Here is a 22947-nt window from a genome sequence, read left to right as displayed (position 1 = left end):
CCAAAAATATAAAGGCTTTTAAGGTCATTTAAAAAATGGTCCCTCAGCCCAATTAATTACTGCCACGTCACTGTAATTACAAACGTGAAATTACAAAAATACCCCTGTAATTAGTGATGTAGCAGCGATTGGCAAGGCAAAATGCCAGGATTAAGGAATACATGAACCAATTTTTAAATGACTCATATTTGCAGGGACTAAACACATATAAAAGCCAAATATAAATGTATCAATAACTTAAAAGGCTGAATATTAAACTAGCACCAGAAAATTTCTCTCTCAATGATATGGTAAAAAACTTTTATAGTTTTAACTTTAACCATCACGAAAACAAAACTACAAGTGCTGGATAGAGATCTAGAAAAAGAAATCTACTAGTAGTTCCCAACATCAATATCTCTTCGATTAGGATTATAAAAAAAATTGATATAAGTTTTTTTTCCTTTCAATTTTACCATCATTCACATATTTTATTTGAATAAAATATATATTATATTTACAATTTAGTTTGATCAAATAATTGATTTTTTTATATTTTTATTTATATCTATTTATGAAGTGGATAAAAGAGTTTAGTTTATCTCACTTAAAAAAAATTGGTATATCTATTTTCTTCCATTTTTTACTATTTTATTTACAATTAACATTGTACTTTTTAATTAACTAAATAATTGAACATTTCTATACATATAAATAAAATGTAACTTTGTCACAAAAAAAATCCATCTTTTGGTATAAGATTTTTTATTTTATCTTTTATTTAAATTATTTTTTAAAAATTTTATCATTTTCAGACGAATCAAAGAGAAAATTCATCAAAAAAATCAAAGAGAAAGGAAAAAAAAAAGATTGTAGACAACCATACGGGATTATGTTCACACCTGTCTCTTTCGTTATGTATAGATAAGATCCACAATTTTAACCGGTAACAAAATGTAAAAGAAAATTAGCAATTTTAACCCCAAAGAAATGTTAAACAAAATGAGAATAACAAATAATTTATAAGATTAATTTGATAATTTTTCCTCCTTCATTTATAAATTCTAAATTATTTTTAATTTGTTTGAAAAAATCTAACATGACCTTTTTTGATAGAGTAGGTAGCATCATCGATCTCACTTAGAAGAATACAGGTGGAGCCAGTATTCTATAAAAGAGACAAAAGGCTGCAACAATTGATTTATTTGCTCCTATCATTCTGAAGAAAGTTAGTCCAATGTGACACCATTTTGACAAAAAATTGTCCCATAATAAATATAATCTTTTTCCTTCAAAAAAAAAAATAATCTTTTAAAAAATTTAATATTATGATTCTATACTTTGAACTATAAAATATAGTCTTTCTCCTTGAGAGGGAATCGTACCATATAAACAGTCCATATCCTTACTATATATGTTATAGTTTTGATGTAAATTTATTATAAAAAAAGGTTCTAATATAAGTTTTTTTTTATTTCATTTTTACTATCATTTACATTATTTTATTTTAATGTTTTTTTAAGGGAAAAAACATATTTTAATGTTAAATATATATATATATATATATATATATATATATTATTTACAATTTAATTTGATCAATATGTTTTTAAATATTTTTATCTAATATAGACATGGTTTAAAGATGGAACTTGCTATTTTAAGTAATTTTTAATATTTTTTTATTATTATAAAATTTAATTTTACTAAATTTTTTTTTTTGAAGAGGCTAAAATGGAATATATTACCAAATCAAAGTGTCTTTTCTAGCACAAGGTGTACCAAGACGACAACAAAGTATTTACAAGCAAAACCTATACAAAAGATAAAAACAAGAAAATAAATAACTCTTAGCCTATACCCAGCATGTTGAAAGGACTAAGCCACCAACTATGAAAGTTGAAGGGAAGAGTATGATATTTCACCTTCAACCACCTAAATGCAAGAGACCTAATTTTCCTAAAGATGATTAAGGTCCACCTTTAGACCATTATTAATAGTTGTCATCATATAATCATATATTAATACAATATATGCTATTAATAGAAGGGAAAATTACACATATTTCCCCTAAAGTTTAAAAAAATGACATTGACACCTCTTTGGTTTTAAAACTTACACTAACCTTCCTCAAGTTATTGTCAAATAGATAAACTCCTCTATTTTCTACTAGAGAATGATATTTGTACAACCATTTTGTGACAACTTTTGTGTCAACTTTCTTTCTCATACTTACATTATGTTTTTAATTTTTCTCTTTATTGTTTTGGTTTTCAAGTCAATACCTACTTTTATTTGTAAATTTATGGTTGTTCTAAAAGTTGTCTCACAAATGGTTATTCAAATAACACATTTCTTTCTACTAACGTCGTTAAATATCCGTTAACTTATTTTCTTTTAGAGAATTGTCCATTAATATATTATGGAGATTCTTGAATTATTAATTAGATGACTAAAAAATGATAAAAAAAAATTCTTAATTATAGAATCCACATTTGATAACCATGTCATTGCCGACGTCAACCAAATTCACCATTGATAAAACTAAAAGCACCGTAAACACAATCAAACACAACATGGTATCAGGACTAAGCTTCAAAGTCTTTATGAATTTACTTGAGAGGATTTATCAAGTGAAAAAGGGCTAAAAGTGCAAAAGGGGCTAGACCTATGGATTTGGGTTGTAAATGTTTTCTTAAGGGACTAAAATCGTAAGTTTGTGATACTTAGGGAGTCAAAATTACTATTAAGCCTTTTTAGTTTATTTTAAGAGTCGATTCACAATTCAATAAATTGCCATACTAAAAGTAACTCAACACAATTCAAGTAATGATGACACAAAAATGAATCTTTCTTGGTATCGGGTCATCAACCTCCATTCGGGAGGTATATATATTCTTTTTTTCTTTTGATCCGGTACTCGTATTTACTTTTGGTTGTTGATATTAGTGGATTGATCATCAATGGTGGATTCAAGAGCTTGTTAAAAAAATGGTGGATTCATGGAGGTTTGTTTTTGCTTGAAAAATCACTAAATAAATAAAATTAACTGAAAGTTAACGGTGTTAATGTTAATAAAAAAAGTGAGCTCGAACCTTGCATACATTATTCATTGTTCTTACCAATTGAGTTAAATTCATGAGGACGACTATTCCTGTATTTCATGAGAACTAAAGGGAGATTAGTGTAAGTCTTAAAATCAAACAGGAGGTTAATGTTATTTTGGTAAGACCTTAAATTAAAGAGAGGTGACTGTAATTTTCCAATAGAAAGTAAAAAATTCACTATTTCCGCATAAATAAAACCATTAAATTAAATGGATCTTTTGTAATTATAGCTCAGTACAATGGTTGAGTCAAAAGTCAAAACAAGTGAATCGAAAGGATCAGACATATATCCATATAGTCACGGTCGCTATGGAAACTTATTTGCTCTATCTTCAATGTCGACTTTAATTCTTAAGATCATATCCAGCTGATTCTGTTGAAGGACCCACGCTGTCTCTTCCATTCCATATAGTGTAGCTGTAGTATAATCAAACATACACCAAGACACATATTTCACTAGTGGGTGATGAATGCTATTCAAATTCAACCAAAATAATCCATTGGAATTGAAATGTACTACATCCTTTTCAACATATATTCATTTTGTCATTATTATTATTTATTTTTTTTAAAAAAGCAACACATAGAATAACCGAATTAGTTAAACAAACATGTTAAACTTAATTAATGGTAGACCAGATAATCCCTATCACGAGTCCAAAATGTGTGGTAGATCAGATAGAGAAACCAAATATACTACCCGAAATCAGATTCCCTACTGTTACAGTAGGGAATCTGATTCCGGGTAGGATTAGGATTTGCTGCTGTAAATTTACACGCAGTTATGTATCTTCTCTTAGTCAGACCCCACACACGTCAGAAAAATGATATGCAGAATCACATTATTTAGCAGCATATCTATATATCTAGGTTTTCAATGTGAAAACAAATGACAAAAATCAAAACAGGTTCATGGAATATTAAAATATACTTCGTCTTATGTATTTCATCGTTTTAATTATATTTACGCATCCTTAAAAAAAATAGAATATTTACGCATGTACACCCTCCGGTCACTAATATAAGCAAAAATTCACTTTTTAGATACATTCAATTAATGATGTATGCAGTCTTTATTATATGTCACATACATCATTAATTGAATGTATCTAAAAAGTGGATTTTTGCTTATATTAGTGACCGGAGGGTGTAATTTCCTTTTACTACGTACAATACATATTTGGTTTTACTAGCTAATTCGTCCGTTAAAAAAAAAAATAATTCTCATCGTGATCATCTAAATCAAACTCGCCTAATATTGCTAGATTCTAACATTGTAAAATGTAAAGATTGATTGGTAAGTAAAATAGTTGTAGTTAATGTAAAATCGACCGTTAAACAACAGTTTTTTTTGACAAACTTAAGCAATATTTTTAGTATTCTATATCGTTGTAAATTTTGTTATTGTGGAAAATTATTGGAAATCTTTTTGAAGAAAAAAAAAAAGGTGTCTGTAACTGAAAGTTAAAAATAATCAAAATGAATTTATTGATTTTTTTGAAAAAAAAATTAATTAATTTATATTTATATAATACTAACAAATATCTATGTGATATAGTGAATACTTAATTATCCCTCCTTTGAATTCAAATAATGGAATTACAGTACTGAAATGAGAGTTAAATGTAGCACCGATCTAGAATCATCCAAGGACTTGCTTTTCTCTATAAATATAACCTATCTCATATGTTGTCCATTACTCATTTTCTTACATATATCAATCTCTATTTCATACTTCCTCACCTAGCTCTTGCTAACAATGGCAGATAACAATAACAACAAGAACATTAACAATGCCTCTGCAGGTGCAGGCTCTTCTTCACATGGAACCACAAATAGGGTAAAAGAGATATTTTATATCATGTCACACGTCCACCCCCTAGAGTTGAAGGTGATGCAAGTAACAAGACTAAAGGTCCCAAGTTCCCTGGGATGCAGGATGTTTTTGGCAGAAGGCCAGGCAAATGATAGGATGCCTTTTTCTGTTTATTATCAAGGTTCTTAAGTTCATCTTTTGAACTTCGAAGGTTTTTTCTTGTTCTATTTCATACTAGTCTTTTTGTTACTGTTTTTTTTTTCTTTCTTTTTCTTCAAAAGATGTATGGAAAGGATTCTGTGTTCTTAATTTTCTGTCTCGGTTGTTTGTACCAGAAATTTAATTAGCATGTATTTTGTTTGTGTGGTTCTTCCCATATCTATCTCTTTTCTGGTTCTCTTTTATTTTATTTTCTTGTTCTCTACAATTGTATATTACTAAAAAAAAAGTTTTAATAGCGGCAGAATTTAGAGAGAAAAAAAGAACATGAAATTCATCTTTAATTCTGTCACTAAATGTTAGCGACACCCAATTTAACTATCTGTTTTATTTTTTTCGTCTCTAATTTTCGTCGCCACCAACAACACATTGCATCTTCGAAGATTGGATTTTGTTTTATATGATCTTGATTGGGAAGGAATGACATGTAATTTTCTTAGAGTTTGAACAAAAAGTTTGTTTGAAATTAAGGAAGAGAAGGGTTATATGGGTTGGTCATATTTCAGAGGTCAAATCCAAATTCACTGTCAGTAATATGTGAGAGTAGTAGTACTAATAGTGATGGTTACTTGACTTTTTTGTTTTGAGGTAAGATCACTTGAGTTGTGTCTAATAATGAATTTGTTTCTTTCAACTAATTAATCAACCAAATCATAACGGCCTTAATTAACATAATTTGTAGTACTCCTAAAGAATTTAGTTCTTTCAATTTAGTTATTTAACGAAATCATAATGGATTATAATTTGATTATGTCAACTTAATCCAAATATTTTTTTTTTTTTAATTTTATGTCACCGAGTTATTTAAGTTATCAATAAATTATTTATTTTTTGTATCCAAGTACTCAAAGTAATCTAAAAATACTCTATAAATTACCTTTAAAAGTGAATTTAATTCAATTTTTATTTTATAAAAGTGGACACTAATTTGAGATGAGATTAATTAGATTAGACTGACAGTGTAAAACAATTTTACACTGTCAACCAATTAAAATCACTAAATTAGACACATTAGCTTAAGTTTTTTTTGACCGAACACATCAGCTTAAGTTAAAATAGAAAAAATCAAATGAAATCTTTTTCAATAAATACCTTCTACCATGTTTTTTTAATTTAGGTATTTGAGGTTGCCATTTCTATATGTGTTATGATACTGCATCCTTTCATCCTTCCAAAGTTAGTTTGAAGGAGACCGATTTGAAGAAAAAAGAAAATCATGAACATCTCTATCTCCTCCCACACCACCTGCTTCATTACATAACAAAAATATCTCTAATGAGAAAACCAAACAAAATCATCAAAAACATTCATCAACAAACCCAAATAATTAACCCCTTTTGTTTCTATTATTAATTTAGTACCAAAAGATCATCCCAACAACCATAGACTAATCAAATTACATTTTAAATTTTTTAAATCGAGCCATTTACAAAAAAAAAAAACTTTAAATGTTTCAAAAGTTAAACATTTAATCATGAAGAAAGAAACAATCTGAAAAGATAAGCTACATGATTTAGAGGGAGTTAAAATAAGAAGAAATGAAGAAGAATGAGGATAAGCGTCAAGATAAAAGGAAAAGGAGATTGAAGAAAACAACAACCTTAAACTAAGAAACATGATTAGAAGAAAGTTATTAGGAAAGATTTTTTTTTATTTTTTTTTTATTTTAACATTAAGGTGATGTGTCTAATTGAGTGATTTTAATTGGTTGAAAGTGTAAATTGTTTTACACTGTCAGTCTATTCTAATTAATCTCATTTGAGATTTATCAACCACTTTTAAAATTTTCAACCAGAAATTTTTCGCACATACTCCCTCCGGTCACATTTATAAACAAAAAATAACTTTTTAATGTATCTAACTTATAATTATGACCGGATACATTAGTTATTCGATGAATCTAAAAAAGTTGATTTTTGCTTATAAATGTGACCGGATGGAGTACTTGTGTTGTTGAGATTTGATATGGATTCTGCTATTTAAGGCATAGGGATTTGGCGTTTACTAATTATTTTCTCTATCGTCAAAATAGAACTCACAAAAGCGCGTGGTTGATGTCATTTATGAAAGGGTAAGATGAGAGTGTGCAACAAAATCACTGTAATCTTTTTTCTTCATGCACTCATCACACATGTTTCTTCGGATGAATACCTTAACAAAAAGTGATGATATCCACGTACACCTATATCCAACACAAGTTTTTATATCTCTCATCCATCCTCAACCAAAAACCAAAAATAGACTTGTAAACCTTAGTGAAACCATATCAAAATTACTACTTTCGCAAACCAAAATAAAGAATGCATAAATAGGCAATGCTAAGCTTTTCACGAGCCAAAATAAAAATGTATTCAATAATTTAAAAAGCTAACAGTTAAACTAGCACGAAAAACCTCTCAAGAAAAAAGCTAGCAGAGAAAAATTATAAAATGGCAATTCCTTTTTGAAGTTTTACCATCACAACAAGAAAATTACAAGTGGTAGATAGAGAAAAAGAAATAGAAAATTCTAACAAGTGATTTTTAAATTTTATCTTTAAAATTATGCATTCAACATGTTAAAATATTAAAAAATATCTTCTCGTACATAAAATATAACAATTTTTTCTTTTTTTTTACTCTTCAACATCATGTTGTTATGCTGATCCAAAAGAAATCTAGTTCACAATTGGGTGGTCTATTGTGAATTTAATAAATGTAATTCACCCACGCGAGCAAAGAGGACAGGAAGCATAAGGTTGACGTATTTCGGAATTTATGTTGGCGACATTGCAATTGAAGTATTGATATTGATTGTGGAATAGTCAAAGGAAATGGAAAGTGTGTTATCTATATTTTGCTGCATTTCAACAGTAATTTTTTTACCGATGAGGTTTGTACAAAATTGATATATATTTTCTACCATTTGATGGGTTGTTATTTAGCAGGAATTTTTTTTTTTTTTTGGAAAACGGCTTATTAATATTACTCCCTCCGTTTCAAAATGAGTGTCACGTTAGGTAAAAAAAATTGTTTCAAAATGAATATCGCTTTACATTTCCAATACAACTTTAATTTTTTTCTTCCAACTTTATCCTCTCAAACTTTTTTCTCACACAATTTTCAATGCAACTTTAAGTTTGTCTTTTTCTAATAAAGTAAGGACATTTTAGTAAAAGTGTTATATCCAATGATTATTTCATTCTATTTTTTAATCTGTATGCCAAAGCCTAAAGCGATACTCATTTTAAAACGGATGGAGTACTGTTGCAGAATCACTCCCTTTAACTCGATGTACCAGGGTGGGCTAGCACTAGCATAGACCAAAAGTTTCAAACAAAGCCAACAGTTAGGCACTGTTTGGTTCTAAGGAAAGAGTGTGGATGGAAAGCAGCAAGGAAAGAAAGATTATAGAAAACCATTCTTTCCATTGTTTGGTTGATATATAAAGAGGAAAGAAACATTGCTTTTTGGTGGACCCCACTACAGAAAGCTTTCTGCCCAAAACAGCAAGGAAACATATGGAATGCTATTATTTTTGTGCATTTACAAAACCGCCCTCATCTTTGAAGACTATTTACAAAATCGCCCTTATTTTTTTTATTCTACTTTTTTGTACTAATTTTTAACATAAGGGCTTTTATGTCATTTAATATAATCATAACTTTCTTTCCTCTCACTTTCTTATCACTTTCATTCATACCAAACAACCTAACAAATCATCTCACTTTCCATTCACTTTCCTCATACTTTCTTTCCTTTAACAATCTTTCCTCTTACAAATCTTTCCTCTTACTTTCTTTGGTGATCCAAACACACCCTTAGGAAACAAGCTGTCTCTGCCCTCATCAATGCAAAAGTCAAAATATATTAGTAAAAGCAAAATCATAGGAGTCCAATGCAACGATTCTTTCTTTCTACCCGAAAATGACAACAACGATGAATAAACACAATTAATTGGGTCTGTTTGGTAAGCCCATAAAAGAGCTTTTAACTTTTAGCTTTTAGCTTATAAGCTCGTTTGATAAAAAAAATCATGTTTGGTAACACTTTTCACCATGAGTTTATAGCTTATTTCACGAGCTTATAAGCTATTTTTCAGAAGCTACTTCAAGTAGCGTTTGAGCTTATAGCTTTTAGCTTATCATATTTTGTTCCATTTTTACCCTTAACATTTTAATTAAAACCTACATTACCCTTTATATATAAAAACACTTATTATGTTTTCGCCTTGCCTCCATTTCGTTTCAGAATGGTAACTATTTCAATGCCTTACGCTCTGTTGCTCAACATTTCCATGAAGCAATTTAATAATTAAACCCACATTTCCCTTTATGTATAAAAAAATGTTCACGTAACAATTTTTATTTCAAAATAAAATTTTATAATTTATTTTTTTAAAGTATAAAAACTGAAATGGAATAAGTTTAAAATGAATCTTCAACAAAAAAAATAATATTTTTTTAAATAGAAAAAAATTAATAATATGTAAAATATATATATTAAGAACATAATTTAATAATTTTATTAGAATTAAAAATGTCCTTTTATGTCATTTTACATTTATCAGCTGGTTGAACCGCTAATTTTACCAAACACTCTAATTAGCTTATCAGCTATCAGCTATCAGCTAAAAGTCATCAGCTAGCTTATCAGCTAAAAGCTATCAGCTAGCTTATCAGCTATCCGCTATTTTTACCAAACAGAGCCAATGTAAGTGTGTGATAAAGAGCTGCCTCTATATTGCCAAAAGTCAAAATATATTAAAAGAAAAAATCATAGTACAAACTACTCCCTCATATATCTTCACAACATCACGTGGTAAAGGAAGATGCATGCTGACCATTCCTTCCAATTTCTTTTCTTCCAAATTAAGCCAACGCCGGAACCACAATCAATGAGTTGGAGGGTAGATTTGATTTGGTCCATACGACTAATTAGGTGTTAGACTTTTTTTTATTAACAAAATTAGGTGTTAGACTTAATTAACAAAGTGTTGTAGTTCAAAGAATATTATGGAAATATGTAGAACTAAATCGGTAGCATATAAAAATATTATTAAATGTGTTTAGTAGAGAGAAATGTGCACAACTCTCTCTTGAAATGTGTAGAATTATTTTAGGGTAAAATATGTTTTTCATCCCTGCAATTATAAGCCATTTGATTTTTCATCCCTGAGCTTACTAATCCTCCCATTTTGCCCATGTAAAAATTAATCATTTGAAAATTCGTCCCTCATCAGATTTAATCACTGCCACGCCATCAAATTAGCAAAATGGCATAAGAATTGACAAAAATACCCCTGGCTCATTTTGAAAATTGTTTTAAAAATAAAAAATATGAAAATAAATTTAAAAAACTTAAAAATTTTGGAAATAAATTTTAAAATATTAAAATAATTTTCTGAATTTATTTTTTTGTATAATTTTCAAAATAAAATTAATTTTTTTAATATTATATATTCTGAAATTTCTGAAAAAAATGATTTTTTTTAAAAAATTAAAATTTTCATAAAAGAACAAGAAATTAGATTTTTTTTAAAATTATAATTTATTTTCGAAAATTATAAAATTATAACTTTTGAAAATATAATTGTCATTCTTTTCGAAAAAAAATTAATATATAATTTTCAAATCAAAAAATCTATTTTTCGAAAATTAAATTTTCACATTTTTTTTTTCAAATTTTTTAATTCTAACAGTTTTCAAAAATTTTTATTTTTATTTCATAGTTTTCAAAAAATTAAGTTTTCGAAAATTTTTATTTTCAAATTTTTTTCGGAAATTTTTTATGATTTTTAAATTTCTTATTTTAAATGAGCCAGGGGTATTTTTGTCAATTCCCATGCCATTTTGCTAATTTGATGATGTAGCAGTGATTAAATCTGATGAGGGACGAATTTTCAAATGATTAATTTTTACAGGGGCAAAATGGGAGGATTAGTAAGCTCAGGGATGAAAAATCAAATGGCCTATAATTGCAGGGATGAAAAACATATTTTACCCATTATTTTATGATCTATCTAAAGAATAATTTTTGTATGATTACAACTACAAATTTAAACATTTAGACACAAATACAAAAAACACATCCATTAACCATTTCAGGAAATAATAAAAGCGTTCTTTTCTCATATAATGTGATGAAAAAGGAGCGTGTTCGTGGAATTTGTCGGTGGAAATGTCTCATTCAGAAAAGATTTCAAATATCCGATTAAAGGCAATGGTAATATTTTAATTCGCTTAAAGGATTGAAGAGATCAATTTATTTCAAATGTCTATTATGTCCTAAATATGAACAACAATATTTTGGGTCTAGGACAACTCGTAGAAAACGCTATGATAATAATATTAAAGATTTAAGTCTCTCCATCAAAGATGGGAGAAATGATCTCATCGCCAAGGTATTGAAAAATAGGATGTTCTTGTTGAATTTCGAAGATGATGTTGCAAACTATCTCAAAGCATGCTACAATGATGCCTTTTGGCTCTGACAACTTGGACTTGGGCATTAAGATCAATAGTGTCAAAATAAATATGGTGAAAGGGTTACAATCTATCAACCATTCAGACCAATAATGTGAAGGATGTTTACTTGAAAAACAATTTTGAACTAGTTTTTCCAAAGGAATCAAGCTCAAGAACCAAGAAGCTAATTGAGTTTATACATGTTGAGATTTGTGGGCCAATGAAGAAAGTTCAATAGGTAAAAACAATTATTTTCTCCTTTTAATTGTTGATTTTTCCAGAAAGACATGGTCTATTTCAGGAAGTAGAAAATAAAAAGTCTTTGCTACTTTTAATAAATTTAAGGTTGTTGTGGATAAAGAAAGTTGTCGAGAAATAAAAGTTATATATGCAAACATATCGAGGATGTGAATTTACTTCTAAAGAGTGAGAATTTTTTTAGTGCCAATTTTAGTTGGCTTGTTTAACTTGTTAAAAAAAGAGTGAGAAGTTCATCTTCGTTGATAATGAACAAAGTTCAAAAGGCTACAAATTGTAAAACCCAAACAATAACAAGATTGTAATTAAGTGAGATATGGTCTATGATGAAATAGGAGAATGAGACTTAGATCACACAAAAAATAATACAGTTTCATTCTACAATTTGAATAAGAAACATCTTGAGAAGTTCAATAAAGGCTCCCATCACAAATTCCACCCACTTCTAAACACACTAGTAGTGAAAGGATTACAACACGTATACGATGTCTTCGAGATCTCTATAGAACTCTTATCACCACAAAAGTTTGAAGATTGATACGATGAAGTTGAGGGAATGAATAATGTCACACTATTATATATGTCTTTTCACTGGTTATGTAAAAGTGAATTTTAAAGAAGTTATGCAAGATAAAATATAGAGAGATCCAACATATGAAGAAGCTTACGCCATCAAGAAGAATAATATGTGGGACCTCGTCTCAATTCTAAAAGACCGTAAGGATCAATGGCATATGGATGTACAAGATACATAAGAATGTCAAGGGAAAAGTAACCATTTTTTTGTTGTACCTTAGCTTAAATCATGTGAAGAATTTCGTATTAACATAAGCGACCACATCTAGAGTTAGTCCCCGTGTCTTTATTAATGTATCCACATGTATTACCGATTTGATATCTAGGATATGGCTGACAAAGTCTAATTTTTGAGCTTGTAGCTTATGTATTATAAGTTCATTTGACTACGAACAAAGAGTCATTTAGTAAGTAGTAACAATCACTTTCTCATGAGTTTATAGTTTATTTTTACTAGATTATAGCGTTTTTTTTTATAAGCTACCTCAAGTAGCTTATAACTTAAAGCTTATAACTTATCATTGTTTATTTCAATTTTTGCCCTTGTATTCTTAATTTATTTATTTTAAAATATATCATTTTTATGTCATTTATATTTATAAGCTAGTTAATCGCTAATTTTAGCAAACATTACAAATACAATCATATAGTTTATCTGCTATCAGATGTAAACTAGTTTTTCAGCTATCCGTTATAAACTCATAAGATATAAACTACTCTATTAGCTATCCGATATAACTTCATCTACTCTAAGCTAGATTATCAGCTAGTGAAATGCTATAATATTTTTCCTCTAAAAAAATACTCCCTCCGTCCCGCAATAGATGACCCATTTGAAAATGTGCAATTTTGACCTAACTTACTTTGACCGTATTTTTCTACTAATATACAAAGATAAATAATATCATATAAGATGTCGTTAGATTCGTCTCTATGAGTATTTTCAAAATATCAAATTTTCATAATTTTTTCTAAAATATTATTCAAGATATTTAAGCTCAAAGTTATGCATTGGCATGCGTAATAAGGTCAATTGTGTCAAGTATTATGGGACTGAGGGAGTAAAAGAATTATCCATAGTGAAATGATAAAAAAAAATTAGTAATCACAATGTATAAATAGGCAACGTTAGGATTTTATGAGCCAAAATATAAATGAGCCAAATGATAATAACTATCGACTGAGTTATATTTACAAGATGTCGTTACTAGTTTGAGTTATATTTACAAGATGTTGTTACTAGTTTATTAGTAGCAGATAAAGTTCACCATGTAATATTTTGTGTCTTCATGAGCTTAACTCAACTGGTTTGGATAATACATAAAAATATGTAAGGTCCGGGATTCGAACCCCGGCCACCACAAAAAAAAAAATATATTTTGCGTGTATCGTGTAACAGCCCGTTTTCCCAACGTAAAAATTTCTTAAATATAAGTCAGAGTTTAACAACTTTAAACGGAATGCTACACTTCTTAAAAATTCATAAACTGAATAAATAACAATTTATTCTTCAAAATCATTTAACATATATAAGTAATTCAAAACTTCGTAGCGGAATTAGTTCATTCAACATAAAAAGTCTTTGGCACGCAGGCCTCATCATAAAAATCTCAAGTCTTGTTCAACATTTATTCATAAAAATCCATAAGTAATACGTAAGGAATAGAAATAGAAGACATAATCCCATCCCGTTACGTATCAGAGCACCTAAGACACATTTGTGAGGAGTCCACTCACGACCGCAACTAATCATGGTTACTTGCAAGCTACCCATACGAAGAGCAACATTTCCAAGCAGAGGGGTGAGATTTCTCAAACAATAATATTAAGCATATAAAGCATATAAAGTACATTCAACAACTTAAACATCTTATAATTCATTAATCATATCTAACAACTTAAACTTCCTTAACTAGTGTCATTAATCTTCTTATATTGGTCGTAAAACTATCTTAATACTAATCATTAACATCTTCATATATTATCAATTACTAATCTTAACATCATCATATAACATCAAATAATAGTCTCCAACAATCATCACATAACATCAATATTAATCACAAACGTCACCACATTTCATCAAACATTATTTATAAGCATCAACACCTAATATCAAATATAATCATAAGCATCATCATGTAATTTCACATAAGTATTATTATCAAAACATAGCATTACCGAAAACAACTTCATAATCAAATTCGTAATCAACTTCATATATCAACATAATTATAACTCACGTAACATCTTATCATAAATCATTCGTCTTCATTCATCATAGCACTTCATTAATAACTTATCAATTTGACATCTTAACAACTTGACAACTTGACATCTCAACATCTTAACAACTTCGACTCGACTATGCAACTTCTACTTCTCAAATCATCTTAAATCATCTTAGACATCTTCATTATGCATGTGGTACCACCAGGGCATTAGGCCCTCTTCTCTAAGGTCATAAAGGACCTGTCGGGCATTAAGCCCCCATCTCTAAGGTCATAAAGGACCTGTCGGGCATTGAGCCCCCATCTCTAAGGTCATAAAGGACCTATCAGGCATTAAGCCCCCATCTCTGACTATGCAACGACACAACTCTAATGCAACGACGTAACTTTCGTACAACTTAGACAACTTCATGAACATCTATGACATCCTAACATCTTGACATCTTGACAACATAACATCTTAACAACTTGATGACTTCATAACGACTCGACGACTTAACAACTCTTATCATCTTAACGTCTTAACATCTTAACATCTTGACAACATATGGATCACATAAATAATTCTTGTCATATCATAATATAACAATATCAAATGATAATAAACAACATCTTAAAACATCATATTCATCAATCATAAACAACTTCATATAACATCGTATTTAAACATCAACAATAATTCACTATGTATCTTTGTAAAAACATAATAAATTATCCACAACATATTTTCATGTCAAACCAAAGCTACTGGAAAGATATCACAAATATCAACAACTTTCATGTTTACAACAAGGATCAATTCAAAACAGAAACATATGAACAAAATGCAAAAACATGAAACAGAGAATGTTGTCACCGTACAATTTCGCTAAGACCTCCCTGTAGTATTTTCATCATAACTCAAAGACCAAACATCATTTTCACGTCAAACCAAAGCCACTAGAAAGCTAACAAAATTATCTAAAACTTTCATGTTTACTCCTAAGACCAATTCTGTACCTATCAATACCAGTTTTCATTTTAAACTCGGAAAAGTTGTGCTGAAAGTCCATAAAAATTCACTGTGACCTACATGCAGTAATTTGACCATAACTCAAGTTCTATAAATCGTTTTGACGTGAGACCAACGACATTAGAAAGCTAACATCCATACCTACAACTTTTGTGTTTACACCTAAGACCAATTCCGCACCGATCAATACCAGTTTTAATATCAAAATTCGGGCAGAATGTAGATTTTCTTCAAGTTTCACCTAATCTCATGGTGCTAACCTCAAAACTGATTCTAATTATCATCCTAATGATTATCTAAGGTTTGTACACAATTTCTACATCAATTCAACAAGTTTTCATCATCTAATCATCAAATCTCTCTCAAAACCCTAATTCTCAAATTCTCACAAACTCTCCCCAACTTGTTAGATGTAATCTAATGATTTAACAACTTAATATTAATGCAAGATAGTCTCACCCTCACCTTAGATTAATTCCTGAATCAGCAGGAGCGTTCTTCTTTCCTAAGGTCTTCTCCTCTTCTCTTCTCTTCTCTTCTCTTCTTTCTTGTTCTCCTCTTTTCCAAAAAACGGTTTTTGGTAAACTCTTTCTAACCTAAGCTTCTCTATTTATAATACTAAAATATTCTTCCCAAATCTATTTAGGCCCAACAACTTATTCTTCTTTCTATTCTAACCTCCAATTTTACTCACACTAATAATCATCATATTCTAATAAATAATATTTCTCTACTAAATATATAATAATACATCAAATAACAAATATATATCTATAACAATTAACAAATATATTATGCTAGTAAATACCAACATATAACATAACAAAATATCGCTCAACAAAAAATATTAACTAAATTATAAAAAGACATCTAATCTCAACAAATCATATATCCCTCATATACATCATATAAATATATAAATATATTCTAAAACTAATTAAAATAATTAAATAAAAAGGAAGGCGTTACATATCGCACCATGTAAACATTGAATTGCATGACATTTGAACAAAAAGGTCCGGGATTCGAACCCCGATCACCACCAAAAAAAAAAAATATTTTGCGTGTATCGCACCATGTAAACATTGAATTGCATGACATTTGAACAAAAATCGTTGGAAAGCTTTTCTTCGTCACTTATAATCATTCTTTTCCGCCATCAACATAAATTAATTACAATCAAGTCAATGTCTCAAATAATAGATTATAATTATTTCAAATCGCTGTAAAAAAATACTTTAAATCGATCTATAAAGATATCTTTAAAAAAAGGGTCTTGCTAACAAGTGCCTTAAGGGCATTGTTTAAGGAACCCACAAAAAGAAATTATGTCTTGAAAATACAAGTCCAACACATGTTAAAGTCATAACCGTACAATTTTCAATGCAAAAGTTGCTACTTTTAGATGCTTAAACAATGCCCTTAGGGCACTTGTTAGCATTTTCCTTAAAAAAATGCATCTCATAATTTTTAATAAAAGAAATAGGTGCAATGAGATTTATCAAACTCTTTTAAACTTTTCACAAAAAATATCCTGTAATAAAAGAACTTTTAATTTCACACATAATTGTCATATAATTCTGTGAAGATTTTCTAGTGATCTGGCCATTAAAAAAGCATGTGGGACCGGTTGCTTTGAAAAGAAACTGTTTATCGTCGACAAAATAGAACGAGGCTTTTGTTTGTACAGGCCAATATCACACAAACTGGTTGTTTGGTTCATTTATGAGGGTTAGGGAAATCAATGTGTAATTAATTAGTCATTAATTAGTGATCTCATTATTCACCACCACCTTTTATACCTCCCATCAATGTGCATGGAAAGGCGGTCACTTTTTTTTTTTTTTGCATTATGGGTTTGGTGTATCATGTTATGCACTTAATTTATTTTCTTATAAAAACAAGAAAAGTGATATCATATAATCCCTCCGATCACTATTATAAGCAAAAGTTGACTTTTTAAGTTCATTCAATAAATGATGTATGTGGTCTATATATAGACTATATACATCATTTATTGAGTAAATCTAAAAAGTGAACTTTTGCTTATAATAGTGACCGGAGGGAGTATATAGGTGTAGGTGAGAGTGTGAAAGCGCACAAAAGGACAATGGTTGCGCACATATAACCTTAAGATGATGAGATGATATCAACATAACCTTTGAACATGCAAGCAATTTGGAAGGGCATGAGGGAGCGACAATGACTTGCTTCTCATTCAAGCCACTAGATTGTTTTCCATTATAAAAATAAATAAATAAAAATCAAAAAACAGAGGAAAATCAAAATCCAACTTACCTAATTCTATGAGATTCTAACTTATAGTATGAAATTTGCACAAAAGTCGTTGGATTGAATAAATTCCATTTTACTTCTATTAATTCTTTTCCACGATCTACATAAAATTGATAAAAAGAGATCAAATTAATTTAATGGCTCAAATAATAGATTATAATCATTCTAAAAATATCTTTAAGAAGTGCATGTATTCGAGATTTATCAACCTCTTTTAAACTCTTCACCCCAGAACTTTTTCACTAATTGCCATGTTGAGATTTTACATGGATTTTTTAATTTAAAGCATAGGGATTTGGCGTTTAATTATTTTCTCTATCGTCAAAATAAAACTAAAAAAAGCGCGTGGGTGATTTCATTTATGAAAAGGGTTAGAGTGTGCGAAAATCCGCAAGCTTTTTTCTTCAAACACTGCCACTTGTTGCTTTCGGATGATCTATGTATATTCTCCGCAAGCTTTTTCGTTAGAATAAATTCTCCGCAAGCATTTATATCTCTCAACATCAACCAAATATTTTTTATACCTAAGCTTAGATCATTTATGAAGACTTGAAGAGTACTGCAATAGGATTTGGTATTAATCAGAATGCATAAATAGGCAATGTTAGGCTTTTTTTTGGAGCCAAAATAAATGTATTAATTAATTTAAAAAACTAGAAATTAAACTACAAGGAAATTTTTCCTCTCTCGATAATATGGCAAACACTTTTATATATAGCTTTGCCAATCACAACAAGAAACTAATAAGTGGTTGGTAGGGAAAAAAAATCTAGTTCAGAATATCAATATTTCTTCGACGAGGATATATATTAATGGTAAGCGGTTAGGTTAAAGAGTCATCATATAACCTTTACCCATGTTTCCCAAAAAGGAAAGAAAAAAGTCATCATAAACCTTTGAACAGAAGACCAGAAGGGACAATGACGAAACATGTGATCAAACCACAAGTTTGTTTTCCATTTTCTCTGTAAAACAGAAATGACTGGGTAAAATTAGTAGATCTAAAATAAATTAACTGTCTTTACTACTATAAATAAAGGCCCCCTCTCCATTGTTTTCATTGCACATTTCCTCACTATTTCATTAACCCTCTAAACTTCTTCTTTTCTTCTCTAAAAGGAAAACTTCTTCCTTTCTATCCTTATTCACCTATACAATACACCTTTTGTTTTGGCAATGTCTGGTTCAAACAACAACACCAATGGAACCAAGTTCTCCGGCATGCAAGACGTTTTTGGTACTAGGCCACCCCCGCCTAAAGAGACCACTGGTGATGCTAATAACAAAACCAAAGGTACTAAGTTCCCAAGACTTCAGGATATTATGTTCACTACAAGGCCTGGGACACGGGGAACTTGATGACCACACGCCACCATTTTCCACTTTCACTATGCTTTCTTTAATTTTCATGTATGATCAAGGTTCTCTTTTGAACTTTGAAGTGTCCCCTTTTCTTTTTTGTATTCATTTCATAGTTTTATGTTAGTTTCACTACTTTGTTTTAGCTTTTGGTTATGTTAAGGGGCACCTGTGTTTTTGTGACCTTTTATGGTTCCTTACGTTAAGTGACTTTTTCTAAGTTGTATTTTCTTTCTGGTTGTTGGGTCTTTATGTGGATTTGGTTATTTGTTGTTCTTCTATGCAATGATAGAATATTCTGTGTCTGAGTTTTAATTAGTACTTACTTGTGTTTCTGTAGTTCCCATCTATCTCTTTTTACTCTCACTCTTCTGTTTCTTCTGATTTGGGTTTGTAAAAGGGTTCTTTTCTACTAGTATAACTGTATAAGCACAATGATGAGTGCATCTTCGTGAATCGTGAGTGATTAATCTGCGCTTTACCATCAAGTATTCTTCCACTTTTCTCTTGTTAAAAAGAGAGAAATAATTGTACCCCAAAACATAAAAAGAGAGAGAAAGAAAAGTCTTCTACTATTTATAATCAAGATCCTCAAGCTCCTCTAATTATGAACTTTGAAGGGTTTTTTTTCTTGCTGTATCTCATACTAGTTTGTTACTATTTTTATTTTTATTTTTATTTTCTTTTCAAGATGTGCCAATTAATTTATATTCAGGAGATGTGTGGGAATTTAATTAGAATGAGTTATTCTCTTCAGTTTCTTGTTCTCTAACCACTGCACTGTACTAGTTTAAACGACATAAGTTTGGTTAAGTCAATTTTATTTAACTTTGCATCTTCACAGAGTGGTTTTTGTTTTATAACTACGATCTAGAATTGGATGGAATGACCTTATTGTTAGGGTTTTAATTTAATCAAAAAGTTTGTTTGAAATTGAAGAGATGATGGGGGACACTAAGATTTTCTAAAAGGAGAAAAAGGTTCTTTTCTTTGTTATCTAGTGACTTGGTCATGTGTCAGAATTCAAATCCCAATGCATGTCTAAGGAATTTGTTTCTTTCAACTCATTAACGAAATCGTAGTTATAAAACAAAAGAGAAATGATATTCTAACAACCATTTTGTGACAACTTTATCTCTCATACTCACATTATCTTTTTACTTTCTCTCTCTATTGCTTTGGTTTCCGTGTTACTATCTACTTTTCCTTTGAAAATTGGTGGTTGTTACAAAAGTTGTTGATTTTTGGTTGTTAGAATATCATTGCTCAAAACAAAAACCACTTTGTGACAAAGGTAGTGGTGTGAGAATGAGGTGTGGAATAGTCAAAGGAAATTAAAGTGTGTTAACTCCCCCTAAAATCAAAGTATTTTTTTTTTGGAACAATGTAATTGTTTTTCACTGATGAAAATAACAATAATGATACTTTTTTTATAATGCTAATTTGATTTTTGTAAATCTATGTTACAAAATTGCTTTATATTTTTCTATTTCTTGGGTTTGTATTTGGTGGTGATGATCATAAATAATGATTTAGTGCAGCAACACATGGTGACAAATTTCATGGGTTTGTAATTGGTGGTGATGATCATAAATAATGAATGATTTAGTGCAGCAACACATGGTGACAAAGGTAGACTGGAAAAAACGAAGAAAGAAAATGTGCGTGTGTGAAAGAGAAAGATATAGACATACGACACAGGATACAAACAAACTCGATTTGGTGCTTTTGTTTTTATTTTATTTTTTGAATAATCTGTGTTTTAAACTTTCAAAGATATTGATTTTTTAAGAACATAAAATGAAATATATTATTACAACCAAACAAGAATATCCTCCACAAGGAGTGTCAGGATAAATTAGAAAAGAGTTCACAAAGTGACATCACAATGAAATACATCAACAAGATTAAGAAACCAGGTCGTAAGCAAAATTAGGAAACAACTGTTAAACATAAAAGGAAATTAAGCCGCTAATAATGATAATCAAAACCAAAAGTGACACAATTCGCTTTCAACCACTAATATGATTAGAGCTTAATTTTTTTCTAATAAAGATTGCAAATTATCCTCTTTATGTGTGAAAATACGGTTGTTTCTTTCCTTCTAAATAATCAAAACGCTACCAAGCCAAATGATATTGAATGCTAAACGGGCCTTCTTTTTGAAACCTCCCAAACAACAAAACTGCTCATGATGAGCCGTAATAGAACTTAAAAGCATTGTAACAAAACATTGCCAGAGTGACACCAATGCCCGTATATTGCCAAAAAATTGCAAGTGACAAATAAATGGTCAATGTCTTCATCAAATCCACAACCTTCCATGTAGCGTTGATTGTTATACTGAATCACCCCCGCTTGAATAAATTTTCTTTTGTTGGGATGCGGTTGAGAAGCAAACGTTAAGTGAAGAGATTAACCTTTAACAAACCCATATAAACATTAATAAAACGATGATTGACTGACTGCAATTTTGATGTATCGAGATGTCAATAAATGCTAAGCACTACTTACGGTAAATGAGTTTGACAGATGTAATTTCCTAACCTACATATCGGCAATACCAACCTATAAAACAAAAGATGTTAACAGTTCACTACACTCCCTCACCAAGTCCTCCTCCCAAGCCAACAATCTCCTCTACTACTTCCACGCCTCACCTCCCATATCCCAATCTTTCAATAAACGCCCCTCCATCCATCAAACGATCCTTCCAATATAAGGTAGAGGTGCAATCCCCCACCCTCCGAGAATTATCATCAACCAACCATATTCCTTCCCCTAAGCCTTCTTCGTCACAGATCAATTAAAGTTCCGCTACCAAATTGATCCTGCTACCCTACTATAACATAACCCCCTTCTCATCATAACTAGCTTCTAGAACCCTAAACCATAAACTTTCACGGTCCTCCAATACCCTCCAACATCACTTGCTAAATTAAACTCCTTTATCCTCACCCCGAAACCTCCTTCATTCTTTTTCAAAGAAATAGTATCCCATTAAATCCAAGAATTTTTTCTACCCCTTCTAGAAAAAGCAATTAAAAATAGATTTAAGAAAAGAAATGCTACATGTGGGAGGAAGCCTTGAAGAAGGATAGGAAATAGACCCGAAGAGAGGACATGTTAGACTTCAAATGAACCCCCATACCCCCCCCCCCCCCCCCCCCCCCCCCCCCCCCCCACTTCAGATGACAACTCTTTCGCCATGATAATCTACTTTTGTTGCGATTAATCAATGGATACCAAACAAATGCAACCTGCGAGAATCCCTACCGATAGGTAGCCCCAAATATAAGAAAGGAAGGCGCCCAATTTTACAATTCATATCCAAGGGCGCTTCACTAAGGCATGAATCAACTATATTAACCTCAACCAACATACTTGTTAAAAAGTTCCTTCGACATTGTTATTTGAACTTTGAATTATTCATTTATAATTTATTAACATTCCTTTATTCACATGCATTTTCAAGGATAGGAAGAAATTGTGAAAAAAATGTATGATATTTTTGCTTTTGGTTTAAGTAACTTCTTTATTTTAAACTATATTTTAATTATTCAAGTTTTTGTTGACACTGTGTACATTGTACTAGGGTTTTCCATTCATTTAACAATTTATTGAATAATGTAGTGGGTTTTCCATTCATT

Source organism: Medicago sativa, chromosome 7, assembly GCF_051527215.1.
Source record: "Medicago sativa cultivar Bolivia chromosome 7, Bolivia_mono, whole genome shotgun sequence".
In the NCBI taxonomy this organism is placed as follows: Eukaryota; Viridiplantae; Streptophyta; class Magnoliopsida; order Fabales; family Fabaceae; genus Medicago; species Medicago sativa.
Note: the sequence above shows the minus strand (reverse complement) of the source record.